This window comes from Ranitomeya variabilis, chromosome 8 (assembly GCF_051348905.1).
Source record: "Ranitomeya variabilis isolate aRanVar5 chromosome 8, aRanVar5.hap1, whole genome shotgun sequence".
NCBI lineage: Eukaryota > Metazoa > Chordata > Amphibia > Anura > Dendrobatidae > Ranitomeya > Ranitomeya variabilis.
The window spans coordinates 64,547,754-64,568,045 of record NC_135239.1 but is presented as its reverse complement, the minus strand read 5'-3'; the positions used below and the strand labels follow the sequence as shown (position 1 = coordinate 64,568,045).

The 20,292-nt window shown below is 41.7% G+C and overlaps 1 long non-coding RNA gene across 1 annotated transcript in view; it reads right to left on the bottom strand.

Annotated features, from left to right (window-relative positions):
* Positions 1-20,292, bottom strand: part of LOC143788603 (uncharacterized) — a 72,822-nt gene that overhangs the window by 2,715 nt on the left and 49,815 nt on the right. The gene's annotated exons all lie outside the window — the stretch shown is intronic.

Sequence of the window (20,292 nt, the reverse complement as noted above, 5' to 3'; positions counted from 1 at the left end):
TATTCTACATAGGGATTAGTTCAGAAACACAGATACAAGCATAGTTTTTATATTAGGTTAAGATCAATAACACCTACTTAAGGTACAAGTACTCATTTATGTATTTTAGATATGATGCTGCTTTTATTGCCATTATTGGTCACTGTTATTTCAACAAATTTTGCACATATTAATGTTATTGGCCAATAAAACAAATGTCGGTTGTAATATACAGTAAATTATTATAGAATTCTGCTTCTTGCCCTACCAAAAAGTCACTTCTTCCACCTGCCTCAGGAATTCACTATCCATTGTGAAAAAACTGCTCAAATCCATTTTTATCAAATCAAAACAGAAAAACAGCTAAGTGAGATGTCCGATTACTTTTCCTATTATGTCCGTCTGAACTGAAAATGTGGCACTCACCATCCCTTTTAAAAAGAAAAAAACTTTATTCACATCATGTTAAAAGCGTGGGAGCAGAAGGATGTGGGCAAAAAAAAGTGTTTAAAAATATATAAAAAAAATATATATATATAAAAGTTTAAATCACCCCCCTTTCGCCCCATTCAAAATAAAACAATAAAAATAAAATCAAACATGCACATATTTGGTAGTGCCGCTTACAGAATCGCCCGATCAATAAAAAAAAGCATTAACCTGATCGCTAAACAGCGTAGCGAGAAAAAAAGTCAAAATGCCAAAAATTACATTTAATTGGTCTCCGTGACATTGCATTAATATATATATATATATATATATATATATATATATATATATATACAGGTCCTTCTCAAAAAATTAGCATATAGTGTTAAATTTCATTATTTACCATAATGTAATGATTACAATTAAACTTTCATATATTATAGATTCATTATCCACCAACTGAAATTTGTCAGGTCTTTTATTGTTTTAATACTGATGATTTTGGCATACAACTCCTGAAACCCCCAAAAACCTGTCTCAATAAATTAGCATATCAAGAAAAGGTTCTCTAAACGACCTATTACCCTAATCTTCTGAATCAACTAATTAACTCTAAACACATGCAAAAGATACCTGAGGCTTTTAAAAACTCCCTGCCTGGTTCATTACTCAAAACCCCCATCATGGGTAAGACTAGCGACCTGACAGATGTCAAGAAGGCCATCATTGACACCCTCAAGCAAGAGGGTAAGACCCAGAAAGAAATTTCTCAACAAATAGGCTGTTCCCAGAGTGCTGTATCAAGGCACCTCAATGGTAAGTCTGTTGGAAGGAAACAATGTGGCAGAAAACGCTGTACAACGAGAAGAGGTGACCGGACCCTGAGGAAGATTGTGGAGAAGGACCGATTCCAGACCTTGGGGAACCTGAGGAAGCAGTGGACTGAGTCTGGTGTGGAAACATCCAGAGCCACCGTGCACAGGCGTGTGCAGGAAATGGGCTACAGGTGCCGCATTCCCCAGGTAAAGCCACTTTTGAACCATAAACAGCGGCAGAAGCGCCTGACCTGGGCTACAGAGAAGCAGCACTGGACTGTTGCTAAGTGGTCCCAAGTACTTTTTTCTGATGAAAGCAAATTTTGCATGTCATTCGGAAATCAAGGTGCCAGAGTCTGGAGGAAGACTGGGGAGAAGGAAATGCCAAAATGCCTGAAGTCCAGTGTCAAGTACCCACAGTCAGTGATGGTGTGGGGTGCCATGTCAGCTGCTGGTGTTGGTCCACTGTGTTTCATCAAGGGCAGGGTCAATGCAGCTAGCTATCAGGAGATTTTGGAGCACTTCATGCTTCCATCGGCTGAAATGCTTTATGGAGATGAAGATTTCATTTTTCAGCACGACCTGGCACCTGCTCACAGTGCCAAAACCACTGGTAAATGGTTTACTGACCATGGTATTACTGTGCTCAATTGGCCAGCCAACTCTCCTGACCTGAACCCCATAGAGAATCTGTGGGATATTGTGAAGAGAAAGTTGAGAGACGCAAGACCCAACACTCTGGATGAGCTTAAGGCCGCTATTGAAGCATCCTGGGCCTCCATAACATCTCAGCAGTGTCACAGGCTGATTGCCTCCATGCCACGCCGCATTGAAGCAGTCATTTCTGCCAAAGGATTCCCGACCAAGTATTGAGTGCATAACTGAACATTATTATTTGATGGTTTTTTTGTTTGTTATTAAAAAACACTTTTATTTGATTGGACGGGTGAAATATGCTAATTTATTGAGACAGGTTTTTTGGGTTTTCAGGAGTTGTATGCCAAAATCATCAGTATTAAAACAATAAAAGACCTGACAAATTTCAGTTGGTGGATAATGAATCTATAATATATGAAAGTTTAATTGTAATCATTACATTATGGTAAATAATGAAATTTAACACTATATGCTAATTTTTTGAGAAGGACCTGTATATATATATACCGTATATATATATATATATATATATATATATATATATATATATATATATATATATATATCCTTCTGCTGCTTTGTGGGCCTCAACCGTTTTCATTTTCAGAGAGTTAGGCAGCTGCTTAGAAGAACCCATGGCTGCTGTTTTTGGACTAAGGATAGAGGAGGCTGGGTTTTTATAAGGCTGGGAAATTTGCATCACCTGGAATTTCGACGATAGTAAACAAACCATAAAACTATCAGGCTAATTAACTCCTTTCTGATATCGGGCGTACATTTACACCGATGTTGGACTCTTTCCCTTCGATGTGGGCTCCGGCGGTGAGCCCACATCTTTCTCGGCACATGTCAGCTATTTTGAACAGCTCACATGTGCCCGCAATAGCGTCGGGTGGAATCGTGATCCACCCGCAGATATTAACCCATTAAATGCCGCTGTCAAATTCTGACAGCGGGATTTAACATCAGAATCGCATCGGAAATGCGCCCACCGGTGACTAGCGTCACTTGATTGCGAGACACTGGTGTTTTGGCATGACAATCTTCTGGAGACCTCTTTTGTTGTCAGTGCCGGCTTGCTGTGAGCACCACCCAGTGGTCGGTGATCATAGCAAGTGAGTAATTCTGCTATGTAGAGCGATCTGATCATCGCCTCTTTATGTAGCAGAGCCGATTGGATTGTGGCAGCTTCTAGTCTCCCATGGAAACTATTGAGGCATGCCATAAATAAAAAAATTGTTTTTAAAAATATAAAAAAATGTAAACAATATAAAAGTTCAAATCACCCCCCTTCTCCCCATTCAAATTAAAACAATGAAAAACAAACATACACATATTTGGTATCACCGCTTTCAGAATCGCCCGATCTATCAATAAAAAGAAGGATTAACCTGATCGCTATATGGCGTAGCAAGAAAAAAGTCAAAATGCCAAAATTACGTTTCTTTGGTTGCCACAACATTGCATTAAAATGAAATAACGGGCGATCAAAAGAACATATCTGCACCAAAATGGTTTCATTAAAAACGTCAGCTTGGTGCGCAAAAAATAAGCCATCATCTAACCCCAGATAATGAAAAGTGGAGATGCTATAGGTATCGGAAAATGGGGCAATTTTCTTTTTTTGAGCAAACTCTGGAATTTTTTTTTTTTCACCACTTAGATAAAAAAAAACTAGACATGTTTGATGTCTGTGAACTCGAAATGACCTGGAGAATCATAATGGCAGGTCAGTTTTAGCATTTAGTGAAGCTAGCAAAAAACCCAAACAAAAAACAAGTGTGGGATTGCACTTTTTTTGCAATTTCACCACACTTGGAATTTCCTAGTACACGACATGGTAAAACCAATGGTATTGTTCAAAAGTACAACTCGTCCCACAAAAAATAAGCCCTCACATGGCCATATTAACGGAAAAATAAAAAATGGCTCTGGGAAGGAGGGGAGCAAAAAACAAAAACGCAAAAACGAGAAAGGGCTGCGTCCTGAAGGGGTTATAGAATTGATAATTAACTATGATTTTATCAACTTATCACAATTTAAATGTCCCTTAATATTGGTATCATGACTGTTATTTTAAAGATTTCCCATCGTAGACATGTTAGAAGACTATTCCATAGAGTCTTCTGGGACTCCCACCCATTGGGAGCTTGTCAATTTGTGCAATTCGCCTAGACATGAAAGCCAAATCTCTCCAATTACGGTAAATTTCACCTGGATACTGCAACCACTCCATGTGATAAGACCATGTGCAGCGACCACCAATCAGACATTTATGTGAATAGGCAATCAAAGTTTGTTATAAACCAACCCATTTAATTTTTTTTTTTTGTGATTATTTGGGATATGGATGTCATTGATGGTCATACCCGGAATCTACCCATAAGATTTCAACCCCCCAAACTATCTATGTAGCTCTTTCAAAGACAGGTCCAAAAATACATTAACTTGGACAGGCCGTTCCTCCATTACTGAAAAATCAGCGTTTGAATTGATATGCAAATGATACATTACAGACATTACTGATATATATAAAAATGAAGTAAAAAAGAGAACTCCTTGTAACCGCAAAACAATGACTTATCACCCATCTCATTTCCTTCACTAAGTTATATCATTGGGATTACTCACTTTTCGTTTCATTATGTCTTTTAGTGTTTGTGACACTTTGGTTCGTACATTCCGTTTTTCCCAAACCGACATTAATGCTGATTTAGTTGTCGCCTTCATCATTACATAAAAGAGAAAAATATACAAAGCGATAGATTTTTGTAGACCAATATCTGGGTCACACATAGCATTGTAGGTCGTTGTTTTTACAAATATAGCCAGTAACAGCTTTCAAGATTAACACATTTTTCCTCACAACATGACCAGCATAACAAGAATATGAAGGTGTTAATGTGATGATCACAAAAGTCTAAAAAACAAAATCTTGTCTGACTTTGTAACCAGAGAACAATAGTTCAATCAGTGGTTTTCAAGACAAGCCACATGTGACTCATGACTCCCTGATGTTTTGATCTCCATTTCAACCAAGGGTTTTGACTAGAGGTACGTGACTCTGAGTATAATTGAATTAAACTTGAATTTTTCAAAAATCCACAACAGCTAAAATGATGATTTTTTTTAGGACTTCACTTCCGTGCAGATTCAATAAAATGATGGCCGCCAATTTGCTGAACTGTAAAGGACTATCAAAAGGTAAAAAAAAAATAAAAATACTTATACTCACCTTACCACTAACCTCTCCTCTCCCTCCGCTTCTCAATGTCCTCCAGTCTGGTCTTTATTGTATCTTCTTACTGTCACTGAAATCCTGGGTCTCTTCACACTAGTCCATGTCTTCTAGCTCTGATGAGGCCTGGGAAAGTTCTGCACATGCGTTCATAAAGCACAGAACCATCCCAGGCCTCAACAGAGCAAGAGGTCCTGGCCTCTCCTTTCCCTCCGCTCCTCACTGTCCTCCAGTCTGGTCTTTTTTGTATCTTACTGTCACTGAAATCCTGGGTCTCTTCACACTAGTCCATGTCTTCTAGCTCTGATGAGGCCTGGGAAGGTTCTGCACATGCAGTCATAAGGCACAGAACCATCCCAGGCCTCAACAGAGCCAGAAGTCCTGACCTCTCCTTTCCCTCCGCTCCTCACTGTCCTCCAGTCTGGTCTTTATTGTATCTTACTGTCACTGAAATCCTGGGTCTCTTCACACTAGTCCATGTCTTCCAGCTCTGATGAGGTCTGGGAAGGTTCTGCACATGCAGTAATAAGGCACAGAACCATCCCAGGCCTCAACAGAGCCAGAAGTCCTGACCTCTCCTTTCCCTCCGCTCCTCACTGTCTTCCAGTCTGGTCTTTAATGTATCTTCTTAATATCACTGAAATCCTTGGTTAATTCACACTAGTCCAGGACTTCCAGCTCTGTTGAGGCCTGTGAAGGTTCTGCGCTTGCGGTCATAAGGCACATAACCATCCCGGGCCTTGTCAGAGTCAGAAGTCCCAACCTTGTTTCAATAGGTCAGAGATTTCAGCACTCACAGAAGTGATAAATAAATATAATAAAAGTCCAGGAAATACATAACACTTGGACATTCAAGGTTGAGGGTATATAGAACAATTAAATTCACAGTATCTTAACCCCTTCACCCCCAAGGGTGGTTTGCACGTTAATGACCGGGCCAATTTTTACAATTCTGACCACTGTCCCTTTATGAGGTTATAACTCTGGAACGCTTCAACGGATCTTGGCGATTCTGACATTGTTTTCTCGTGACATATTGTACTTCATGATAGTGGTAAAATTTCTTCGATATAACTTGCGTTTATTTGTGAAAAAAACGAATATTTGGCGAAAATTTTGAAAATTTCGCAATTTTCCAACTTTGAATTTTTATGCCCTTAAATCACAGACATATGTCATGCAAAATACTTAATAAGTAACATTTCCCACATGTCTACTTTACATCAGCACAATTTTGGAACCAAAATTTTTTTGGGTGACGGAGTTATAAGGGTTAAAAGTTGACCAGCAATTTCTCATTTTTACAACACCATTTTTTTTTAGGGACCACATCTCATTTGAAGTCATTTTGAGGGGTCTATATGATAGAAAATACCCAAGTGTGACACCATTCTAAAAACTGCACCCCTCAAGGTACTCAAAACCACTTTCAAGAAGTTTATTAACCCTTCAGGTGTTTCACAGGAATTTTTGGAATGTTTAAATAAAATTAAACATTTAACTTTTTTTCACTCAAAATTTGTTTCAGCTCCAATTTGTTTTATTTTACCAAGGGTAACAGGAGAAAATAGACCCCAAAATTTGTTGTACAATTCGTCCTGAGTACGCTGATACCCCATATGTGGGTGTAAACCATTGTTTGGGCGCAGGGCAGAGCTCGGAAGGAAAGGAGCGCCATTTGACTTTTCAATGCAAAATTGACTGGAATTGAGATGGGACGCCATGTTGCATTTGGAGAGCCCCTGATGTGCGTAAACATTGAAACCCCCCACAAGTGACACCATTTTGGAAAGTAGACCCCCTAAGGATCTTATCTAGATGTGTGTTGAGCACTTTGACCCAACAAGTGCTTCACAGAAGTTTATAATGCAGAGCCGTAAAAATAAAAATCATATTTTTTCACAAAAATGATCTTTTCGCCCCCATTTTTTTATTTCCCCAAGGATAAGAGAAGAAATTAGACCACAAAAGTTGTTGTGCAATTTGTCCTGAGTACGACGATACCCCATATGTGGGGATAAACCACTGTTTGGGCACATAGCAGAGCTCGGAAGGGAAGGAGCGCTATTTTACTTTTCAATGCAAAATTGACTGGAATTAAGATGGGATGCCATGTTGCGTTTGGAGAGCCCCTGATGTGCCTAAACATTAAAAACCCCCACAAGTGACACCATTTTGGAAAGTAGACCCCTTAAGGAACTTATCTAGATGTGTGTTGAGCACTTTGACCCAACAAGTGCTTCACAGAAGTTTATAATGCAGAGCCGTAAAAATAAAAATCATATTTTTTCACAAAAATGATCTTTTCGCCCCCATTTTTTTATTTCCCCAAGGGTAAGAGAAGAAATTAGACCACAAAAGTTGTTGAGCAATTTGTCCTGAGTACGACGATACCCCATATGTGGGGGTAAACCACTGTTTGGGCGCATAGCAGAGCTCGGAAGGGAAGGAGCGCTATTTTACTTTTCAATGCAAAATTGACTGGAATTAAGATGGGATGCCATGTTGCGTTTGGAGAGCCCCTGATGTGCCTAAACATTAAAAACCCCCACAAGTGACACCATTTTGGAAAGTAGACCCCCTAAGGAACTTATCTAGATGTGTTTTGATAGCTTTGAACCCCCAAGTGTTTCACTACAGTTTATAACGCAGAGCCGTGAAAATAAAAATTCCTTTTTTTTTTTCACAAAAATGATTTTTAGCCCCCAGTTTTGTATTTTCACAAGGGTATCAGGATAAATTGGACCCCAAACTTTGTTGTTCAATTTGTCCTGAGTACGCTGATACCCCATATGTGGGGGGAACCACTGTTTGGGCGCATGACAGAGCTCGGAAGGGAAGGAGCGCCATTTGGAATGCAGACTTAAATGGATTGGTCTGCAGGCGTCACGTTGCATTTGCAGAGCCCCTGATGTACCCAAACAGTACAAACCCCCCACAATTGACCCCATATTGGAAACTAGACCCCCCAAGGAACTTATCTAGATGTGTTGTGAGAACTTTGAACCCCCAAGTGTTTCACTACAGTTTATAACGCAGAGCCGTGAAAATAAAAATTCTTTTTTTTTTCACAAAAATGATTTTTTAGCCCCCAGTTTTGTATTTTCACAAAGGTATCAGGATAAATTGGACCCCAAAAGTTGTTGATCAATTTGTCCTGAGTACGCTGATACCCCATATGTGGGGGGGAACCACTGTTTGGGCGCATGACAGAGCTCGGAAGGGAAGGAGCGCCATTTGGAATGCAGACTTAAATGGATTGGTCTGCAGGCGTCATGTTGCATTTGCAGAGCCCCTGATGTACCCAAACAGTACAAACCCCCCACAAGTGACCCCATATCGGAAACTAGACCCCCCAAGGAACTTATCTAGATGTGTTGTGAGAACTTTGAACCCCCAAGTGTTTCACTACAGTTTACAACGCAGAGCCGTGAAAATAAAAAATCTTTTTTTTCCCACAAAACTTATTTTTTGGCCCCCAGTTTTGTATTTTCCCAAGGGTAGCAGGAGAAATTGGACCCCAAAAGATGATGTCCAATTTGTCCTGAGTACGCTGATACCCCATATGTTGGGGTAAACCCCTGTTTGGGCACACGGGAGAGCTCTGAAGGGAAGGAGCACTGTTTTCCTTTTTCAACGCAGAATTGGCTGGAATTCAGATCGGATGCCATGTCCCGTTTGGAGAGCCCCTGATGTGCCTAAACAGTGGAAACCCCCCAATTATAACTGAAACCCTAATCCAAACACATCCCTAACCCTAATCCCAACGGTAACCCTAACCACTCCTCTAACCCAGACACACCCAACCCTATTCCCAACCGTAAATGTAATCCAAACCCTAACCCTATCTTTAGCCCCAACCCTAACTGTAGCTCCAACCCTAGCCCCAACCCTAACCCTAACCCTAGCCCTAACCCTAGCAATAACCCTAGCCCTATCACTAGCCCTAACACTAGCCGTAACACTAGCCCTAACCCTAGCCCTAACCCTAGCCCTAACCCTATCCCCAACCCTAGCCCTAACCCTAGCCCTAACCCTAGCCCCAACCCTAGCCCTAACCCTAGTCCTAACCCTTGCCCTAACCCTAGCCCTAACTCTAGTCCTAACTCTAGCCCTAACCCTAGCCCCAACCCTAGCCCTAACCCTAACCCTAGCCCTAACCCTTGCCCTAACCCTAGCCCTAACTCTAGTCCTAACTCTAGCCCTAACCCTAACCCTAATGGGAAAATGGAAATAAATACATTTTTTAATTTTTTTATTTTTCCCTAACTAAGGGGGTGATGAAGGGGGGTTTGATTTACTTTTATAGTGGGTTTTTTAGCAGATTTTTATGATTGGCAGCTGTCACACACTGAAAGACGCTTTTCATTGCAAAAAATATTTTTTGCGTTACCACATTTTGAGAGCTGTAATTTTTCCATATTTGAGTCCACAGAGTTATGTGAGATCTTGTTTTTTTGCGGGACGCGTTGACGTTTTTATTGGTAACATTTTCGGACACGTGACATTTTTTGATCGCTTTTTATTCCGATTTTTGTGAGGCAGAGTGATCAAAAACCAGCTATTCATGAATTTATTTTGGGGGAGGCGTTTATACCGTTCCGCGTTTGGTAAAATTGATAAAGCAGTTTTATTCGTCGGGTCAGTACGATTACAGCGATATCTCATTTATATCATTTTTTTATGTTTTGGCGCTTTTAAAAACTATTTTATAGAAAAAAATAATTATTTTGGTATCGCTTTATTCTCAGGACTATAACTTTTTTATTTTTTTGCTGATGATGCTGTATGGCGGCTCTTTTTTTGCGGGACAAGATGACGTTTTCAGCGGTACCATGGTTATTTATATCAGTCTTTTTGATCGCGTGTTATTCCACTTTTTGTTCGGCAGTATGGTAATAAAGCGTTGTCTTTTGCCTCGTTTTTTTTTTTTTTTTCTTACGGTGTTTACTGAAGGGGTTAACTAGTGGGGCAGTTTTATAGGTTGGGTCGTTACGGACGCGGCGATACTAAATATGTGTACTTTTATTGTTTTTTTTATTTTATTTAGCTAAAGAAATGTATTTATGGGAATAATTTTTTTTTTCTTTTCTTTATTTAGGATATTTTTTTTATTTTTTTTTTACACACATGTGGGGAATTTTTTTTTAACTTTTTTACTTTGTCCCAGGGGGGGACATCACAGATCATTGATCTGGCAGTGTGCACAGCACTCTGCCAGATCTGTGATCTGCTGTGCAGGGCTGCAGGCTTACCAAGCGTCTGCTCTGAGCAGACACTCGGTAAGCCACCTCCCTCCCTGCAGGACCCGGATGCCGCGGCCATCTTGGATCCGGGACCTGCGGCGAGGAGGGAGGTAGGAGACCCTCAGAGCAACGCGATCACATCGCGTTGCTCCGGGGGTCTCAGGGAAGCCCGCAGGGAGCCCCCTCCCTGCGCGATGCTTCCCTATACCGCCGGTACACCGCGATCATGTTTGATCGCGGTGTGCCGGGGGTTAATGTGCCGGGGGTGGTCCGTGACCGCTCCTGGCACATAGTGCCGGATGTCAGCTGCGATATGCAGCTGACACCCGGCCGCGATCGGCCGCGCTCCCCCCGTGATCGCGGCCGATCTGCTATGACGTACTATCCCGTCGAGGGTCAGATAGGCCCAGGTCACCTCGACGGGATAGTACGTCAAAGGTCACAGAGGGGTTAATGGGTATAGCTGGCACATCATTGTGGTTTTGTGAGTAAGGATATCCTTTTGTTACTGTTATTATTATTACTTTAATAGAATTATGTCCTAGTATTACATGGCTACAATGGGTTTATAATTGAGCAAAATATTGTAATAACTGATTGAGATGCAGATATATAAATAATTGTTTACATATATTTCCCTCTATTCCCATTGACTATTAGACTCATAAGATACTGTAAATTTGGTTTTTCTATATACCCTCAACCATGATTGTCCATGTTTTATGTATTTCCCAGACTTTTATTATGTGATTTATGTAATGTATTTTAATTACCGTATATACTCGAGTATAAGCCGAGATTTTCAGCCCAAATTTTTGGGCTGAAAGTGCCCCCTCGGCTTATACTCGAGTCATGATCGGTGGTGGGGTCGGCGGGTGAGCACTGTCATATACTTACCTGCTCCCGGCGTCCCGCTCCTTCCCCCTGCCTGTCTTCGGTGCCGCAGCCTCTTCCCCTGAGCGGTCACGTGGGACCGCTCATTAGAGAAATGAATAGGCTGCTCCACCTCCCATAGGGGCGGAGCCGCATATTCATTTCTCTAATGAAGCGGTGCCGGTGACCGCTGATAGAGAAAGAGGCTGCGGCACCGAAGACAGGCAGGGGGAAGGAGCGGGACGCCGGGAGCAGGTAAGTATCGCATATTCACCTGTCCTCGTTCCACACGCCGGGCGCTGTCTCCATCTTCCCGGCGTCTCTCTGCACTGACTGCAGGCAGAGGGCGCGATGACGCATATAGTGTGCGCGCCGCCCTCTGCCTGATCAGTCAGTGCGGAGAGACGCCGGGACGGGACGCTGGGGAGCTGCAAGCAAGAGAGGTGAGTATGTGGTTTTTTTTTTTTTCTTATTGCAGCAGCAGCAGCACAGATTTAATACGTTCTCTATATGCACTATATGGCACAGCTATGGGGCAACAGTGCAGAGCACTATATGGCACAGCTATGGGGCAACGGTGCAGAGCACTATATGGCACAGCTATGGGGCAACAGTGCAGAGCACTATATGGCACAGCTATGGGGCAACGGTGCAGAGCACTATATGGCACAGCTATGGGGCAACAGTGCAGAGCACTATATGGCACAGCTATGGGGCAACGGTGCAGAGCACTATATGGCACAGCTATGGGGCAACAGTGCAGAGCACTATATGGCAGAGCTATGGGGCAACGGTGCAGAGCACTATATGGCAGAGCTATGGGGCAACAGTGCAGAGCACTATATGGCACAGCTATGGGGCAACGGTGCAGAGCACTATATGGCACAGCTATGGGGCAACGGTGCAGAGCACTATATGGCAGAGCTATGGGGCAACAGTGCAGAGCACTATATGGCACAGCTATGGGGCAACGGTGCAGAGCACTATATGGCAGAGCTATGGGGCAACAGTGCAGAGCACTATATGGCACAGCTATGGGGCAACGGTGCAGAGCACTATATGGCAGAGCTATGGGGCAACGGTGCAGAGCATTATATATATGGCACAGCTATCTATGGGGCAACGGTGCAGAGCATTGTATATATGGCACAGCTTTATGTGGAGTATCTATGGGGCCATAATGAACGGTGCAGAGCATTATATATGGCACAGCTTTATGTGGAGCATCTATGGGGCCATAATGAATGGTATGGAGTATCTATTTCTAATTTTGAAATTCACCGGTACCTGCTGCATTTTCCACCCTAGGCTTATACTCGAGTCAATAAGTTTTCCCAGTTTTTTGTGGCATAATTAGGGGGGTCGGCTTATACTCGGGTCGGCTTATACTCGAGTATATACGGTAATTCAATAGAATTAGAGTATACAATTTATTATACATTTTTTAGGTAGTGACACTTTTCTTTGTAGGTTATATAGTTATGTGTCTTGAATGTACGCACCTTACAATTTATATAGGTAATTATGAACATTGCCTCGTGGAGCAGCAGTCAGTTTGGGCTACTGCTACACTAACCAGCACACAGAGTGCACTGCACTACAAGATAGAAGATGGCAATGGGTCAGTCACTTCTCAGGGCCCGGTAAGGGGGTTATGCAATGTTTCTAAAATGACAGTGCACCTTATAGTACTAAAAAAAGATATAAAATGTGGGAACCTTTGCTCTACAACTTGTAATTATTTTTCAATTCTTACTATATTGTTTTTTTCTGTCTCAAAACACTGTGACGACAGCAAATTATACCAAAAGGAAAAACATGAAAAACGTTGTAGTGTCTTTGAAACACCCTGCTATGTCTTCATAAAAAAGGTGCCATATGCTTATCCAGCTTGGCTTTCTCTCTCTCGCTCTCAGACATGTACAGTTGGTATGGAAAGTATTCGGACCCCTTTAAATTTTTCACTCTTTGTTTCATTGCAGCCATTTGGCAAATTCAAAAAAGTTCATTTTTTTCTCATTAATGTACACTCTGCACCCCATCTTGACTGAAAAAAAAACAGAAATGTAGTAATTTTTGCAAATTTATTAATAAAGATAAACTGAAACATCACATGGTCATAAGTATTCAGACCCTTTGCTCGGTATTGAGTAGAAGCACCTTTTGAGCTAGTACAGCCATGAGTCTCATTGCGAATGATGCAACAAGTTTTTCACACCTGGATTTGGGGATCCTCTGCCATTCTTCTTTGCAGATCCTCTCCAGTTCCATCAGGTTGGATGGTGAATGTTGGTGGACGCCATTTTCATGTCTCTCCAGAGATGCTCAATTGGGTTTAGGTCAGGGCTCTGGCTGGACCAGTCAAGAAAGGTCACAGAGTTGTTCTGAAGCCACTCCTTTGTTATTTTAGCTGTGTGTTTAGGGTCATTGTCTTGTTGGAAGGTGAACCTTTGGCCAAGTCTGAGGTCCAGAGCACTCTGGAAGAGGTTTTCATCCAAGATATCTCTGTACTTGGCCGCATTCATGTTTTCTTCAATGGCAACCAGTCATTCTGTCCCTGCAGCTGAAAAACACCCCCATAGCATGATGCTGCCACCACCATGTTACACTGTTGGGATTGTATTGGGCAGGTGATGAGCAGTGCCTGGTTTTCTCCACACATACCGCTTAGAATTATCTCCAAAAAGGTCTATCTTTGTCTCATCAGACCAGAGAATCTTATTTCTCACAGTCTGTGAGTCCTTCATGTGTTTTTTAGCAAACTCTATGCGGGCTTTCATATGTCTTGCACTGAGGAGAGGCTTCCGTCGGACCACTCTGCCATAAAGGCCCGACTGGTGGAGGGCTGCAGTAATAGTTGACTTTGTGGAACTTTCTCCCATCTTCCTCCTGCATTTCTGGAGCTCAGCCACAACGATCTTGGGGTTCTTCTTTACCTCACTCACCAAGGCTCTTCTCCCCCGATTGCTCAGTTTGGCTGGATGGCCAGGTCTAGGAAGACTTCTGGTGGTCCCAAACATCTTCCATTCCATTTAAGGATTATGGAGGCCACTGTGCTCTTAGGAACCTTGAGTACTGCAGAAATTCTTTTGTAACCTTGGTCAGATCTGTGCCTTGCCACAATTCTGTCTCTGAGCTCCTTGGACAGTTCCTTTGACCTCATGATTCTCATTTGGTCTGACATGCACTGTGAGCTATGAAACTCAGAAATGCATTGAATAAAGACCACTTTTTAACAATACCTTTGGACTGCATGATTGAGCAGCGCAGAATTTGACCACGTTCTCCTACATTGTATTCTCATGCACTGTGAGCTGTGAGGTCTTATATAGACAGGTGTGCGCCTTTCCAAATCAAGTCCTATCAGTTTAATTAAACACAGCTGGACTCCAATAAAGAAGTAGAACAATCTCAAGGAGGATCACAAGGAAATGGACAGCATGTGACTTAAATATGAGTGTCTGAGCAAAGGGTCTGAATACTTATGACCATGTGATATTTCAGTTTAATAAATTTGCAAACATTTCTACATTTCAGTTTTTTTCAGTCAAGATGGGGTGCAGAGTGTACATTAATGAGAAAAAAAAGAAATTTTTTGAATTTACCAAATGGCTGCAATGAAACAAAGAGTGAAAAATTTAAAGGGGTCTGAATACTTTACGTACCCACTGTATATGTATTCCTTAAAGGGGTGTCAAGGTTTGTGATGAAAGTCTGCAGTCACTCTGCAGTCTTCTGAGTCCTCACAGTGTGCACACCACACACAGTCAAGATTCTACAGTGCTGGCAGCGAGAGCAGGTGGTCATGTGATCACAAGTATACAACCTGCATACTTCTAAACACTGTCTTACTAGACATGTGTCGCCTTGCTCAATGCAAGTGAAATGAGTGAGGCTTTGCATGTCTAGTCGACATGTGACTATATGTGACCATGCTTTCTTGCCACAGGCTCCTGAGAATCCTGACAGTCTGATGAGTGCACACTATAAGAATTCAAAAGTCTGCAGTCACCTAGCATGGCTGCAGACTTTCGTCACAAACCTTGACAAACCTTTTAGCATAATGTACAAGTGCCGACGGCTGTCTAATAGGGCTCTTAAGACCACAAACAGAAATACTTCTACAGCATAAGTGTAACCACTGTCCATGGTCCTGTCACATGTTTTCTCTGTAACCACCTACAGACTGGAAACTAATTCAGTACACATACGTAAATGAAAATAAACTTCCCAAAACGGAAAGAAAAGTTACTAGTTATCTTGTTCGATCTGCAGTAAATAAATTACTGGCCACAATTTCTTTTGTTGTGTATAAAAATAAGTAATAATTACATGAAGCCCCTGTGGGTTTTTACGGTGTTCATCACACCTCTAGATAAGTTCCCTGGGGGGTCTAGTTTCCAAAATGGGGTCACTTGTGGGGGGTTTCCACTGTTTAGGCACATCAGGGGCCCTGCAAGCACGACGTGGCTTCTGCTGTCTATTCCAGTCAATTTTTCACTCCAATAGTCAATTGGTGCTCCTTCCATTCCGATCCCTGCCATGCAATGAAATAGTAGTTTTCCACCACAAATGGAGTATCGATGTACTCGGGAGAAATTGCACAAAAATTTTATCATCCATTTTCTCCTTTTACTCTTGTTAAAATGCTAATGTCACTGTTCCACCCCTCAGTGTGTCTGGGATGCAGTAACTGACAGCTTGACCATCAAATCTGTTACATGGGGGTGCTGAAGCTGTCAGTCTGTTGAGTGACAGCTCGATTATCCAATCTGACACGGGGAGGCGTTAGCTGTCTCCAATTGCTCATTATCTCCTTTGATTGCCATGCTATTTAACTGAGCGGTTTTTCCCAGACCTCTACCTGATGTACAGTCATCTAGTGAGCTTTGTGCTCCTTGTGCCTTGTGTTTTGTATGCTTGATCTTTTGTTGCCTGACCTTGGACTTCGTTCTGAAAATCTGTCTCTTTAACCCCTTTTGCTCTAATCCATTATCCTCTTGTTATTCTGACCTCAGAACCTTACCTGACTATGCTTTTGTCTCTTCCCTTCTGCTTATAATGTACCCTCCTGGCTTCTGACCTTGGATTCCTTGACTATCCTGACTCATGGCTTGGCCATTTGAAGTGACTAGTGTCACAGCAAAATTTTGGGATAAATGCAACATTTTTGTGGGAAAAAGCAAAATTTGATTTTTTTTCTTCCACATTGCTTTAATTCCTGTGAAGAACTTGAAGGGTTGACAAACTTCTTGAATGTGTTTTTCAGGGGTGCCATTTTTAAAATGGTGTCACTTTTGGCTGTTTTCTATCATATAGGCCCCTCAAAGTCAATTCAAATGTCATGTGGTCCCTACAAAAACTGGTTTTGTAAGTTTTGTTGGAAAATGAAGAAGTCGTTGGTAAACTTTTAAGGGTGTGTGCACACGTTGCGGATTTGGCTGCGGATCCGCAGCTGATTTGGCCCTGTGGATCCGCAGCAGTTTTCCATGCGCTGTACAGTACCATGTAGACCTATGGAAAACCAAATCCGCTGTGCACATGCTGTGGAATATTCTGCAGAATCCGCGCTGAAAAATCTGCAATGGAATCTGCAACATGTGCACATACCCTCACTTTTCTATCTTCCTAACAAAAAAAATCAAAAATGGATCAAAAATGATACTGATGTAAAGTAGACATGTGTTAATTGTTATTTTGTGTGAAGTAACTATCTGGTTTAGGGGCATAAAAATTAAAAATTGCAACATTTTCAAAATTGACACCAAAATGTTAATATTTTAACAAATAAATGCAACAAATATCTGCTTAAATTTTCCTCTACCATAAAGCACAATGTGTCAAGATCAAGATAAAACAATCTCAGACCCACTGGTATATGTAGAAGAGTTGTTGCCTTATAAAATGACACTGGTCAGAATTGTAAAATTTGGCCTGGTCAGGAAGGTTAAAACAGGCGTGGGGATCAAGAGGTTAAACTTTATTTCAGTAGAACTTACAGCACAATATCTGTGTCAACTTCTAGCTTCTCCTTCCCCCTTCCCACACACAGAATTTTATGAGAAGTGACCGTCATCCTATCTCAATAATGAGAAAATCTGTGTTCCCAAAAACAGGTTTTACAGAGCTTTTACCGATTCATTTGAGAGTATAAGATCAATCAAGAAAGAATCATATTTTTCTGATTAGATATATTGCAAAGCTGCTTATTTTCATGCATACTATTTATCTATGAAACAAGAATTAAACAGGCACTTGCTAAAGTAAAAAAAAATCTTTTTTTAAACATAATTTTTATAATCTAAATATTTTGTTATTTCTTTTTAATATACAATATATATTACTAGATACCAAGGACCAAATTCCTTACAAAGACAAATAGTTAAAGGGAATCTGTCACTTACTCAGACTCTTTCATGCTATTACTATAGGGATACAGGTAATAGAATGGTTAAATTAGTCTTACCTGCATGACTCATAGTTGCTGTCTTAAAGGGCACCTGTCACCCCGTTTTTTCCGTATGAGATAAAAATACTGTTAAATAGGGCCTGAGCTGTGCATTACAATAGTGTATTTTGTGGACCCCGATTCCCCACCTATGCTGCCAAAATACGTTACCAAAGTAGCCGTTTTCGCCTGTCAATCAGGCTGGTCTGGTCAGATGGGCGTGGTGTCTTCCCCCAGATCTTGCTTAGTTTTCCGTTGGTGGCGTAGTGGTTTGCGCATGCCCAAGTCCAGAATCCACTGCACAGGGGAGGGAAAAGAGCGCGATCTGCGCTATTCCCCTGGTGATCGGTGGGGGCGGCCATCTTCCTGTGGCCACGCGTGCACAGATTGAGCGCTCTGCTGCCCGGGGCTTCAGGAAAATGGCCGCGGGATGCCGCGCGTGCGCAGATGGAGATCGCGGCGGCCATTTTCCTGAAGCAGAGATGCGAACTTCCTGTGAAGAACTCTGCTTCAGGAAAATGGCTGCCACGATCTCCATCTGCGCACGCGCGGCATCCCACGGCAATTTTCCTGAAGCCCCGGGCAGCAGAGCGCTCAATCTGCGCACGCGTGGCCACAGGAAGATGGCCGCCCCCACGATCACCAGGGGAATAGCGCAGATCGCGCTCTTTTTCCCTCCCCTGTGCAGTGGATCCTGGACTTGGGCATGCGCAAACCACTACGCCACCAACAGAAAACTAAGCAAGATCTGGGGGAAGACACCACGCCCATCTGACCAGACCAGCCTGATTGACAGGTGAAAACGGCTACTTTGGTAACGTATTTCGGCAGCATAGGTGGGGAATCGGGGTCCACAAAATACACTATTGTAATGCACAGCTCAGGCCCTATTTAACAGTATTTTTATCTCATACGGAAAAAACGGGGTGACAGGTTCCCTTTAATGTTGAGAAACGCACTTTTAATCTTTTATGTTAATAGTTTTTCCAGTATCTGGGGTGTGAGGGGCCTGAAATAAATCTTAACATCTAGACTACAGTTATGAGGTACACAGGTAGGACAAGTTTATTATTATTAATAATAATAATAATAATAATTTAACCACTCTATTACCTATATGCCCATAGTAATAGCTTAATAGTGTCCCAGGGGGTGACAGATTCCCTTTAAATGAATGGCCAAGGCATTGGATAATAGCCGGTACAATGTATGATTGTGTAGGAGGAGGAAGCACTGTAAGTGTCTCCTAATCTATGCACAGCACTGATTCAGTGCTGTGTATATTAGTAGAAGGGAAAATAACCAGCCCACACAGACTCTGGCATCCTGGAGCACTGAACTAAAGGGACCACTTGCAGCAAATAGTGATGAAAGGAAAGGCTTCCGGCTTCTTGAATTTGCAAAAAGTTTTATTTCAGTAAAAATGATTCCATGATCACAGTGGACACAGCAACGCGTTTCGAATGCAAACCTGCGTTCTTTATCAGTGCTGCACATAAACTGACACTAGGTTCATTTATATGGGGAACCACCAATTATAATGCTGAATCTAATCACAAAACGTTGTTTAAAATACTGCAGAAAAAAACAAAGGAAAATAATAATAACATTACAATGCAAAGCAAACAGTTGGAGATAAAATTCCACAAAGAAAAATATAGATTATTATCATGAAATACTTACTTAAGAAGTGATGTTATCCAAAATTTTGAGTCCAGGGTGTCTGGTGGTGGCTAAAAGAGCTGAAACACTAGGAAATATTTTATTCCTGAGTTTCCACAATCTTTTAGAACAGCGCCACACCTGGCTGAACTGTATAGGTTTTCATAGGTGTGGCTTTAACCGTTGTGGCATGTGTCTGTTTGTCACAGTTACAACATTTTTTTTTAGTACAGATGGATTGCAACACTTTAATATTAAGCAATACTGTATATGATCTGCAACAGTGATCATGTTGTATATATAATTAAATGAGCCATCTGCAATAAATTGTACATGGATTGTACCACCCTCAAAAAAACACCTATATGTAACTTGTCTGATACTAACCGGATTATTTCTCATGCTTCCAGACATTTTATTCAGCATCACAATAGAGACACTAATTCTCTCCAGATTTATGGCATAGAAAGTGTGCTCGCTAATCCTAGAGGTGGAGACTAGTGATGAGCGAGTGCGCCCGTTACTCGAGATTTCCGAGCATGCTCCGGGGTTCTCTGAGTATCTTGGCCATGCTCGTAGATTATGTTTGTGTCACCGCAGCTGCATGATTGGTGGCTGTTAGACAACCTGAACACATGCTGGGTTGCATGCTCGGAAATCTCGAGTAACGAGCACATTCGCCCATCACTAGTGGAGACACCGGGAGATGTCTATTAGATCGGGAAGCATTCTGGATGTATAATTTAAACACAAGCCATCCATATGGACTGAACATGCGCTGTGAACTAATGTTTCATTATTGATCTATTACTTTCATGTTCACAAGGAATTTTATCTCCAATTGTTTGTCTTGCATTGTAATGTTATTATTAATTTCCTTGTTGTTTTTATGCACTATTTTAAACAACATATCGTGATTAGATTCAGCATCCTAATTGGTGGTTA